A 12,547-nucleotide genomic window follows, 5' to 3' on the forward strand; every position below is an offset into this window, starting at 1 on the left:
AAAGTTGTAACTGTCAGATTCTCAATTCATCTTTCGTGAGAAAGTTTCAATTGTCAAATGTTCACATTCATCTTTTGTGAAAAAGTTTCAACTGGCAAATTTTCAAATCTATTTTTTGTGAGAAAGTTCCAATGGTCAAATTTTGAAATGTATTTTTCGTAAGAAAGTTTTAACTGTCAGATTCTCAAATTCATCTTTCGTGAGAAAGTTTCAACTCTCAAATTTTCAAATTTATCTTTCTTGAGAAAGTTTTAATGGTCAAATTCTCAAATTTATTTTTCGTTAGAAAGTTTCCACTGTCAAATTTTCTAATCTATCTTTCGTGAAAAAGTTTTAACTGTCAAATTTTCAAATCTATTTTTCGTGAGAAAGTTCCAATTGTCAAATTGTCAAATTCATCTTTCGTGAGAAAGTTTTAACTGTCAAATTTTCAAATTCATCTTTATTGAAAAAGTTTCAATTGTCAAATTTTCGAATCTATCTTTATTGAAAAAGTTTCAATTGTCAAATTTTCGAATCTATCTTTCGTTACAAAGTTGCAATCGTCAAATTCTTAACTTCATTTTTCGTGAGAATGTTTCAATTGTCAAATTCTCGAATTTATCTTTCGTGAAAACGTTTTAACTATTAAATTCTCACATTCATCTTTCGTGAAAAAATTTCAATTGTGAAATTTTCAAATCTATCTTTCGTGAAAATGTTTCAATTGTCAAATTCTCAATTTTATCTGTCGTGAAAACGTTTCAACTGTTAAATTCTCACATTCATCCTTCGTGAAAAAGTTTCAACTGTCAAATTTTCAAATTAATCTTTCGTGAGAAAGTTTTAACTGTCAAATTTTCAAATTCATCTTTATTGAAAAAGTTTCAATTGTCAAATTTTCGAATCTATCTTTCGTTAAAAAGTTTCAATCGTCAAATTCTCAACTTCATTTTTCGGGAGAATGTTTCAATTGTCAAATTCTCAAATTTATCTGTCGTGAAAACGTTTTAACTGTTAAATTCTCACATTCATCCTTCGTGAAAAAGTTTCAATTGTCAAATTTTCAAATTCATCTTTTGTGAAAAAGTTTCAACTCTCAAATTTTCAAATTTATCTTTATTGAGACAGTTTTAATGGTCAAAATTCTCAAATTTATTTTTCGTGAGAAAGTTTCAACCGTCTAATTTTTAAATTCATCTTTCGTGAGAAAGTTTCAATCGTCAAATTTTCGAATCTATCTTTCGTTACAAAGTTACAGTCGTCAAATTCTCAACTTCATTTTTCGTGAGAATGTTTCAATTGTCAAAATTTTAAATTTATCTGTCGTGAACACGTTTTAACTGTAAAATTCTCACATTCATCTTTCGTGAAAAAGTTTCAATTGTAAAAATTTCAAATCTATCTTTCGTGAAAAAGTTTCAACTGTCAAATTTTCAAATTCAACTTTCGTGAGAAAGTTTCAACCGTCTAATTTTCAAATTCATCTTTCGTGAGAAAGTTTCAATTGTCAAATTCTCAAATTTATCTTTCGTGAGAAAGTTTCAACTATCAAATTTTCACATTCATCTTTTGTGAAAAAGTTTCAACTGGCAAATTTTCAAATCTATTTTTCGTGAGAAAGGTTCAATAGTCAAATTTTCAAATCTATTTTTTGTGAAAAAGTTCCAATTGTCAAATTTTTAAATCTATTTTTCGTGAGAAAGTTGTAACTGTCAGATTCTCAAATTCATCTTTCGTGAGAAAGTTTTAGCTGGCAAATTTTCAAATTCATCTTTGGTGAGAAAGTTTCAGTTGTCATATTTTCAAATTTATCTTGCGTGAAAAAGTTTCAATGGTCAAATTTTCAAATCTATTTTTCGTGAGAAAGGTTCACTTGTCAAATTTTCAAATTTATCTTTCGTGAAAAAGTTTCAATTGTCAAATTCTCAAATTCATCTTTCGTGAGAAAGTTTTAATTGTCAAATTTTCAAATTCATCTTTTGTGAAAAAATTTCAATTGTCACATTTTCAAATCTATTTTTTGTGAGAAAGTTCCAATGGTCAAATTTTTAAATGTATTTTTCGTGAGAAAGTTGTAACTGTCAGATTCTCAAATTCATCTGTCGTGAGAAAGTTTCAACTCTCAAATTTTCAAATTTATCTTTCTTGAGAAAGTTTTAATGGTCAAATTCTCAAATTTATTTTTCGTGAGAAAGTTTCCACGGTCAAATTTTCTAATCTATCTTTCGTGAAAAAGTTTTAACGGTCAAATTTTCAAATCTATTTTTCGTGAGAAAGTTCCGATTGCCAAAATGTCAAATTCATCTTTCGCGAGAAAGTTTCAACTGTCAAATTGTCAAATTCATCTTTCGTGAGAAAGTTTTAACTGTCAGATACTCAAATTCATCATTCGTGAGAAAGTTTCACTTGTCAAATTTTCAAATTCATCTTTTGTGAAAAAGTTTCAACTGTCAAATTTTCAAATTCAACTTTCGTGAAAAAGTTTCAACTGTCTAATTTTCAAATTCATCTTCCGTGAGAAAGTTTCAATTGTCAAATTCTCAAACTTATCTTTCGTGAGAAAGTTTCAACTGTCAAACATTCAAATCTATTTTTCGTGAGAAAGTTTCAAATGTCAAATTTTCAAACTCATCTTTCGTGAAAAAGTTTTAACTGTTAAATTCTCAAATTCATCTGTCGTGAAAAAGTTTCAATTGTCAAATTTTCAAATCTATTTTTCGTGAGAAAGTTCCAATTGTCAAATTCTCAAATTCATCTTTCGTGAGAAAGTTTCAAGTGTGAAATTTTCAAATTCATCTTTCGTGAGAAAGTTTCAACTGTCAAATTTTCAAATTCATCTTTATTGAAAAAGTTTCAATTGTCAAATTTTCGAATCTATCTTTAGTTAAAAAGTTTCAATCGTCAAATTCTCAACTTCATTTTTCGGGAGAATGTTTCAATTGTCAAATTCTCAAATTTATCTGTCGTGAAAACGTTTTAACTGTTAAATTCTCACATTCATCCTCCGTGAAAAAGTTTCAATTGTCAAATTTTCAAATTCATCTTTTGTGAAAAAGTTTCAACTGTCAAATTTTCAAATTCAACTTTCGTGAGAAAGTTTCAACCGTCTAATTTTCAAATTCATCTTTCGTGAGAAAGTTTCAATTGTCAAATTCTCAAATTCATCTTTCGTGAGAAAGTTTTAATTGTCAAGTTTTCAAATTCATCTTTTGTGAAAAAATTTCAATTGTCACATTTTCAAATCTATTTTTTGTGAGAAAGTTCCAATGGTCAAATTTTTAAATGTATTTTTCGTGAGAAAGTTGTAACTGTCAGATTCTCAAATTCATCTGTCGTGAGAAAGTTTCAACTCTCAAATTTTCAAATTTATCTTTCTTGAGAAAGATTTAATGGTCAAATTCTCAAATATATTTTTCGTGAGAAAGTTTCCACGGTCAAATTTTCTAATCTATCTTTCGTGAAAAAGTTTTAACGGTCAAATTTTCAAATCTATTTTTCGTGAGAAAGTTCCGATTGCCAAAATGTCAAATTCATCTTTCGCGAGAAAGTTTCAACTGTCAAATTTTCAAATTCATCTTTCGTGAGAAAGTTTTAACTGTCAGATACTCAAATTCATCTTTCGTGAGAAAGTTTCACTTGTCAAATTTTCAAAATCATCTTTTGTGAAAAAATTTCAACTGTCAAATTTTCAAATTCAACTTTCGTGAAAAAGTTTCAACTGTCTAATTTTCAAATTCATCTTCCGTGAGAAAGTTTCAATTGTCAAATTCTCAAACTTATCTTTCGTGAGAAAGTTTCAACTGTCAAACATTCAAATCTATTTTTCGTGAGAAAGTTTCAACTGTCAAATTTTCAAACTCATCTTTCGTGAAAAAGTTTTAACTGTTAAATTCTCAAATTCATCTGTCGTGAAAAAGTTTCAATTGTCAAATTTTCAAATCTATTTTTCGTGAGAAAGTTCCAATTGTCAAATTCTCAAATTCATCTTTCGTGAGAAAGTTTCAAGTGTGAAATTTTCAAATTCATCTTTCGTGAGAAAGTTTCAACTGTCAAATTTTCAAATTCATCTTTATTGAAAAAGTTTCAATTGTCAAATTTTCGAATCTATCTTTCGTTACAAAGTTACAGTCGTCAAATTCTCAACTTCATTTTTCGTGAGAATGTTTCAATTGTCAAAATTTTAAATTTATCTGTCGTGAACACGTTTTAACTGTAAAATTCTCACATTCATCTTTCGTGAAAAAGTTTCAATTGTAAAAATTTCAAATCTATCTTTCGTGAAAAAGTTTCAACTGTCAAATTTTCAAATTCAACTTTCGTGAGAAAGTTTCAACCGTCTAATTTTCAAATTCATCTTTCGTGAGAAAGTTTCAATTGTCAAATTCTCAAATTTATCTTTCGTGAGAAAGTTTCAACTATCAAATTTTCACATTCATCTTTTGTGAAAAAGTTTCAACTGGCAAATTTTCAAATCTATTTTTCGTGAGAAAGGTTCAATAGTCAAATTTTCAAATCTATTTTTTGTGAAAAAGTTCCAATTGTCAAATTTTTAAATCTATTTTTCGTGAGAAAGTTGTAACTGTCAGATTCTCAAATTCATCTTTCGTGAGAAAGTTTTAGCTGGCAAATTTTCAAATTCATCTTTGGTGAGAAAGTTTCAGTTGTCATATTTTCAAATTTATCTTGCGTGAAAAAGTTTCAATGGTCAAATTTTCAAATCTATTTTTCGTGAGAAAGGTTCACTTGTCAAATTTTCAAATTTATCTTTCGTGAAAAAGTTTCAATTGTCAAATTCTCAAATTCATCTTTCGTGAGAAAGTTTTAATTGTCAAATTTTCAAATTCATCTTTTGTGAAAAAATTTCAATTGTCACATTTTCAAATCTATTTTTTGTGAGAAAGTTCCAATGGTCAAATTTTTAAATGTATTTTTCGTGAGAAAGTTGTAACTGTCAGATTCTCAAATTCATCTGTCGTGAGAAAGTTTCAACTCTCAAATTATCAAATTTATCTTTCTTGAGAAAGTTTTAATGGTCAAATTCTCAAATTTATTTTTCGTGAGAAAGTTTCCACGGTCAAATTTTCTAATCTATCTTTCGTGAAAAAGTTTTAACGGTCAAATTTTCAAATCTATTTTTCGTGAGAAAGTTCCGATTGCCAAAATGTCAAATTCATCTTTCGCGAGAAAGTTTCAACTGTCAAATTGTCAAATTCATCTTTCGTGAGAAAGTTTTAACTGTCAGATACTCAAATTCATCATTCGTGAGAAAGTTTCACTTGTCAAATTTTCAAATTCATCTTTTGTGAAAAAGTTTCAACTGTCAAATTTTCAAATTCAACTTTCGTGAAAAAGTTTCAACTGTCTAATTTTCAAATTCATCTTCCGTGAGAAAGTTTCAATTGTCAAATTCTCAAACTTATCTTTCGTGAGAAAGTTTCAACTGTCAAACATTCAAATCTATTTTTCGTGAGAAAGTTTCAAATGTCAAATTTTCAAACTCATCTTTCGTGAAAAAGTTTTAACTGTTAAATTCTCAAATTCATCTGTCGTGAAAAAGTTTCAATTGTCAAATTTTCAAATCTATTTTTCGTGAGAAAGTTCCAATTGTCAAATTCTCAAATTCATCTTTCGTGAGAAAGTTTCAATTGTCAAATTCTCAAATTTATCTTTCGCGAGAAAGTTTCAACTGTCAAATTTTCACATTCATCTTTTGTGAAAAAGTTTCAACTGGCAAATTTTCAAATCTATTTTTCGTGAGAAAGGTTCAATAGTCAAATTTTCAAATCTATTTTTTGTGAAAAAGTTCCAATTGTCAAATTTTTAAATCTATTTTTCGTGAGAAAGTTGTAACTGTCAGATTCTCAAATTCATCTTTCGTGAGAAAGTTTCAGCTGGCAAATTTTCAAATTCATCTTTGGTGAGAAAGTTTCAGTTGTCATATTTTCAAATTTATCTTGCGTGAAAAAGTTTCAATGGTCAAATTTTCAAATCTATTTTTTGTGAGAAAGGTTCACTTGTCAAATTTTCAAATTTATCTTTCGTGAAAAAGTTTCAATTGTCAAATTCTCAAATTCATCTTTCGTGAGAAAGTTTTAATTGTCAAATTTTCAAATTCATCTTTTGTGAAAAAATTTCAATTGTCACATTTTTAAATCTATTTTTTGTGAGAAAGTTCCAATGGTCAAATTTTTAAATGTATTTTTCGTGAGAAAGTTGTAACTGTCAGATTCTCAAATTCATCTGTCGTGAGAAAGTTCCAATTGTCAAATTTTCAAATCTATTTTTCGTGAGAACGTTCCAATTGTCAAATTCTCAAATTCATCTTTCATGAGAAAGTTTCAAGTGTGAAATTTTCAAATTCATCTTTCGTGAGAAAGTTTCAACTGTCAAATTTTCAAATTCATCTTTATTGAAAAAGTTTCAATTGTCAAATTTTCGAATCTATCTTTCGTTAAAAAGTTTCAATCGTCAAATTCTCAACTTCATTTTTCGGGAGAATGTTTCAATTGTCAAATTCTCAAATTTATCTGTCGTGAAAACGTTTTAACTGTTAAATTCTCACATTCATCCTCCGTGAAAAAGTTTCAATTGTCAAATTTTCAAATTCATCTTTTGTGAAAAAGTTTCAACTGTCAAATTTTCAAATTCATCTTTATTGAAAAAGTTTCAATTGTCAAATTTTCAAATCAATCTTTCGTGAAAAAGTTTCAATTGTCAAATTCTCAAATTCATCTTTCGTGAGGAAGTTTCAACTGTCAAATTTTCAAATTCATCTTTCGTTAGAAAGTTTCACCTGTCAAATTTTCAAACTGAACTTTCGTGAGAAAGTTTCAACTGTCAAATTTTTAAATTCATCTTTCGTGAGAAAGTTTCAATTGTCAAATTCTCAAATTTATCTTTCATGAGAAAGTTTCAACTGTCAAACTTTCAAATCTATTTTTTGTGAAAAAGTTCCAATTGTCAAATTTTTAAATCTATTTTTCGTGAGAAAGTTGTAACTGTCAGATTCTCAATTCCATCTTTGGTGAGAAAGTTTCAGCTGGCAAATTTTCAAATTCATCTTTGGTGAGAAAGTTTCAGCTGTCAAATTTTCAAATTTATCTTTCGTGAGAAAGTTTCAACTGTCAAACATTCAAATCTATTTTTTGTGAAAAAGTTCCAATTATCAAATTTTTAAATCTATTTTTCGTGAGAAAGTTGTAACTGTCAGATTCTCAATTCATCTTTCGTGAGAAAGTTTCAATTGTCAAATGTTCACATTCATCTTTTGTGAAAAAGTTTCAACTGGCAAATTTTCAAATCTATTTTTTGTGAGAAAGTTCCAATGGTCAAATTTTGAAATGTATTTTTCGTAAGAAAGTTTTAACTGTCAGATTCTCAAATTCATCTTTCGTGAGAAAGTTTCAACTCTCAAATTTTCAAATTTATCTTTCTTGAGAAAGTTTTAATGGTCAAATTCTCAAATTTATTTTTCGTTAGAAAGTTTCCACTGTCAAATTTTCTAATCTATCTTTCGTGAAAAAGTTTTAACTGTCAAATTTTCAAATCTATTTTTCGTGAGAAAGTTCCAATTGTCAAATTGTCAAATTCATCTTTCGTGAGAAAGTTTTAACTGTCAAATTTTCAAATTCATCTTTATTGAAAAAGTTTCAATTGTCAAATTTTCGAATCTATCTTTATTGAAAAAGTTTCAATTGTCAAATTTTCGAATCTATCTTTCGTTACAAAGTTGCAATCGTCAAATTCTTAACTTCATTTTTCGTGAGAATGTTTCAATTGTCAAATTCTCGAATTTATCTTTCGTGAAAACGTTTTAACTGTTAAATTCTCACATTCATCTTTCGTGAAAAAATTTCAATTGTGAAATTTTCAAATCTATCTTTCGTGAAAATGTTTCAATTGTCAAATTCTCAATTTTATCTGTCGTGAAAACGTTTCAACTGTTAAATTCTCACATTCATCCTTCGTGAAAAAGTTTCAACTGTCAAATTTTCAAATTAATCTTTCGTGAGAAAGTTTTAACTGTCAAATTTTCAAATTCATCTTTATTGAAAAAGTTTCAATTGTCAAATTTTCGAATCTATCTTTCGTTAAAAAGTTTCAATCGTCAAATTCTCAACTTCATTTTTCGGGAGAATGTTTCAATTGTCAAATTCTCAAATTTATCTGTCGTGAAAACGTTTTAACTGTTAAATTCTCACATTCATCCTTCGTGAAAAAGTTTCAATTGTCAAATTTTCAAATTCATCTTTTGTGAAAAAGTTTCAACTCTCAAATTTTCAAATTTATCTTTATTGAGACAGTTTTAATGGTCAAAATTCTCAAATTTATTTTTCGTGAGAAAGTTTCAACCGTCTAATTTTTAAATTCATCTTTCGTGAGAAAGATTCAATCGTCAAATTTTCGAATCTATCTTTCGTTACAAAGTTACAGTCGTCAAATTCTCAACTTCATTTTTCGTGAGAATGTTTCAATTGTCAAAATTTTAAATTTATCTGTCGTGAACACGTTTTAACTGTAAAATTCTCACATTCATCTTTCGTGAAAAAGTTTCAATTGTAAAAATTTCAAATCTATCTTTCGTGAAAAAGTTTCAACTGTCAAATTTTCAAATTCAACTTTCGTGAGAAAGTTTCAACCGTCTAATTTTCAAATTCATCTTTCGTGAGAAAGTTTCAATTGTCAAATTCTCAAATTTATCTTTCGTGAGAAAGTTTCAACTATCAAATTTTCACATTCATCTTTTGTGAAAAAGTTTCAACTGGCAAATTTTCAAATCTATTTTTCGTGAGAAAGGTTCAATAGTCAAATTTTCAAATCTATTTTTTGTGAAAAAGTTCCAATTGTCAAATTTTTAAATCTATTTTTCGTGAGAAAGTTGTAACTGTCAGATTCTCAAATTCATCTTTCGTGAGAAAGTTTTAGCTGGCAAATTTTCAAATTCATCTTTGGTGAGAAAGTTTCAGTTGTCATATTTTCAAATTTATCTTGCGTGAAAAAGTTTCAATGGTCAAATTTTCAAATCTATTTTTCGTGAGAAAGGTTCACTTGTCAAATTTTCAAATTTATCTTTCGTGAAAAAGTTTCAATTGTCAAATTCTCAAATTCATCTTTCGTGAGAAAGTTTTAATTGTCAAATTTTCAAATTCATCTTTTGTGAAAAAATTTCAATTGTCACATTTTCAAATCTATTTTTTGTGAGAAAGTTCCAATGGTCAAATTTTTAAATGTATTTTTCGTGAGAAAGTTGTAACTGTCAGATTCTCAAATTCATCTGTCGTGAGAAAGTTTCAACTCTCAAATTTTCAAATTTATCTTTCTTGAGAAAGTTTTAATGGTCAAATTCTCAAATTTATTTTTCGTGAGAAAGTTTCCACGGTCAAATTTTCTAATCTATCTTTCGTGAAAAAGTTTTAACGGTCAAATTTTCAAATCTATTTTTCGTGAGAAAGTTCTGATTGCCAAAATGTCAAATTCATCTTTCGCGAGAAAGTTTCAACTGTCAAATTGTCAAATTCATCTTTCGTGAGAAAGTTTTAACTGTCAGATACTCAAATTCATCATTCGTGAGAAAGTTTCACTTGTCAAATTTTCAAATTCATCTTTTGTGAAAAAGTTTCAACTGTCAAATTTTCAAATTCAACTTTCGTGAAAAAGTTTCAACTGTCTAATTTTCAAATTCATCTTCCGTGAGAAAGTTTCAATTGTCAAATTCTCAAACTTATCTTTCGTGAGAAAGTTTCAACTGTCAAACATTCAAATCTATTTTTCGTGAGAAAGTTTCAAATGTCAAATTTTCAAACTCATCTTTCGTGAAAAAGTTTTAACTGTTAAATTCTCAAATTCATCTGTCGTGAAAAAGTTTCAATTGTCAAATTTTCAAATCTATTTTTCGTGAGAAAGTTCCAATTGTCAAATTCTCAAATTCATCTTTCGTGAAAAAGTTTCAACTGTCAAATTTTCAAATTAATCTTTCGTGAGAAAGTTTTAACTGTCAAATTTTCAAATTCATCTTTATTGAAAAAGTTTCAATTGTCAAATTTTCGAATCTATCTTTCGTTAAAAAGTATCAATCGTCAAATTCTCAACTTCATTTTTCGGGAGAATGTTTCAATTGTCAAATTCTCAAATTTATCTGTCGTGAAAACGTTTTAACTGTTAAATTCTCACATTCAACCTTCGTGAAAAAGTTTCAATTGTCAAATTTTCAAATTCATCTTTTGTGAAAAAGTTTCAACTCTCAAATTTTCAAATTTATCTTTATTGAGACAGTTTTAATGGTCAAAATTCTCAAATTTATTTTTCGTGAGAAAGTTTCAACCGTCTAATTTTTAAATTCATCTTTCGTGAGAAAGTTTCAATCGTCAAATTTTCGAATCTATCTTTCGTTACAAAGTTACAGTCGTCAAATTCTCAACTTCATTTTTCGTGAGAATGTTTCAATTGTCAAAATTTTAAATTTATCTGTCGTGAACACGTTTTAACTGTAAAATTCTCACATTCATCTTTCGTGAAAAAGTTTCAATTGTAAAAATTTCAAATCTATCTTTCGTGAAAAAGTTTCAACTGTCAAATTTTCAAATTCAACTTTCGTGAGAAAGTTTCAACCGTCTAATTTTCAAATTCATCTTTCGTGAGAAAGTTTCAATTGTCAAATTCTCAAATTTATCTTTCGTGAGAAAGTTTCAACTATCAAATTTTCACATTCATCTTTTGTGAAAAAGTTTCAACTGGCAAATTTTCAAATCTATTTTTCGTGAGAAAGGTTCAATAGTCAAATTTTCAAATCTATTTTTTGTGAAAAAGTTCCAATTGTCAAATTTTTAAATCTATTTTTCGTGAGAAAGTTGTAACTGTCAGATTCTCAAATTCATCTTTCGTGAGAAAGTTTTAGCTGGCAAATTTTCAAATTCATCTTTGGTGAGAAAGTTTCAGTTGTCATATTTTCAAATTTATCTTGCGTGAAAAAGTTTCAATGGTCAAATTTTCAAATCTATTTTTCGTGAGAAAGGTTCACTTGTCAAATTTTCAAATTTATCTTTCGTGAAAAAGTTTCAATTGTCAAATTCTCAAATTCATCTTTCGTGAGAAAGTTTTAATTGTCAAATTTTCAAATTCATCTTTTGTGAAAAAATTTCAATTGTCACATTTTCAAATCTATTTTTTGTGAGAAAGTTCCAATGGTCAAATTTTTAAATGTATTTTTCGTGAGAAAGTTGTAACTGTCAGATTCTCAAATTCATCTGTCGTGAGAAAGTTTCAACTCTCAAATTATCAAATTTATCTTTCTTGAGAAAGTTTTAATGGTCAAATTCTCAAATTTATTTTTCGTGAGAAAGTTTCCACGGTCAAATTTTCTAATCTATCTTTCGTGAAAAAGTTTTAACGGTCAAATTTTCAAATCTATTTTTCGTGAGAAAGTTCCGATTGCCAAAATGTCAAATTCATCTTTCGCGAGAAAGTTTCAACTGTCAAATTGTCAAATTCATCTTTCGTGAGAAAGTTTTAACTGTCAGATACTCAAATTCATCATTCGTGAGAAAGTTTCACTTGTCAAATTTTCAAATTCATCTTTTGTGAAAAAGTTTCAACTGTCAAATTTTCAAATTCTACTTTCGTGAAAAAGTTTCAACTGTCTAATTTTCAAATTCATCTTCCGTGAGAAAGTTTCAATTGTCAAATTCTCAAACTTATCTTTCGTGAGAAAGTTTCAACTGTCAAACATTCAAATCTATTTTTCGTGAGAAAGTTTCAAATGTCAAATTTTCAAACTCATCTTTCGTGAAAAAGTTTTAACTGTTAAATTCTCAAATTCATCTGTCGTGAAAAAGTTTCAATTGTCAAATTTTCAAATCTATTTTTCGTGAGAAAGTTCCAATTGTCAAATTCTCAAATTCATCTTTCGTGAGAAAGTTTCAATTGTCAAATTCTCAAATTTATCTTTCGCGAGAAAGTTTCAACTGTCAAATTTTCACATTCATCTTTTGTGAAAAAGTTTCAACTGGCAAATTTTCAAATCTATTTTTCGTGAGAAAGGTTCAATAGTCAAATTTTCAAATCTATTTTTTGTGAAAAAGTTCCAATTGTCAAATTTTTAAATCTATTTTTCGTGAGAAAGTTGTAACTGTCAGATTCTCAAATTCATCTTTCGTGAGAAAGTTTCAGCTGGCAAATTTTCAAATTCATCTTTGGTGAGAAAGTTTCAGTTGTCATATTTTCAAATTTATCTTGCGTGAAAAAGTTTCAATGGTCAAATTTTCAAATCTATTTTTTGTGAGAAAGGTTCACTTGTCAAATTTTCAAATTTATCTTTCGTGAAAAAGTTTCAATTGTCAAATTCTCAAATTCATCTTTCGTGAGAAAGTTTTAATTGTCAAATTTTCAAATTCATCTTTTGTGAAAAAATTTCAATTGTCACATTTTTAAATCTATTTTTTGTGAGAAAGTTCCAATGGTCAAATTTTTAAATGTATTTTTCGTGAGAAAGTTGTAACTGTCAGATTCTCAAATTCATCTGTCGTGAGAAAGTTCCAATTGTCAAATTTTCAAATCTATTTTTCGTGAG

This window comes from Venturia canescens, chromosome 7, assembly GCF_019457755.1.
Source record: "Venturia canescens isolate UGA chromosome 7, ASM1945775v1, whole genome shotgun sequence".
Classification (NCBI taxonomy): Eukaryota; Metazoa; Arthropoda; class Insecta; order Hymenoptera; family Ichneumonidae; genus Venturia; species Venturia canescens.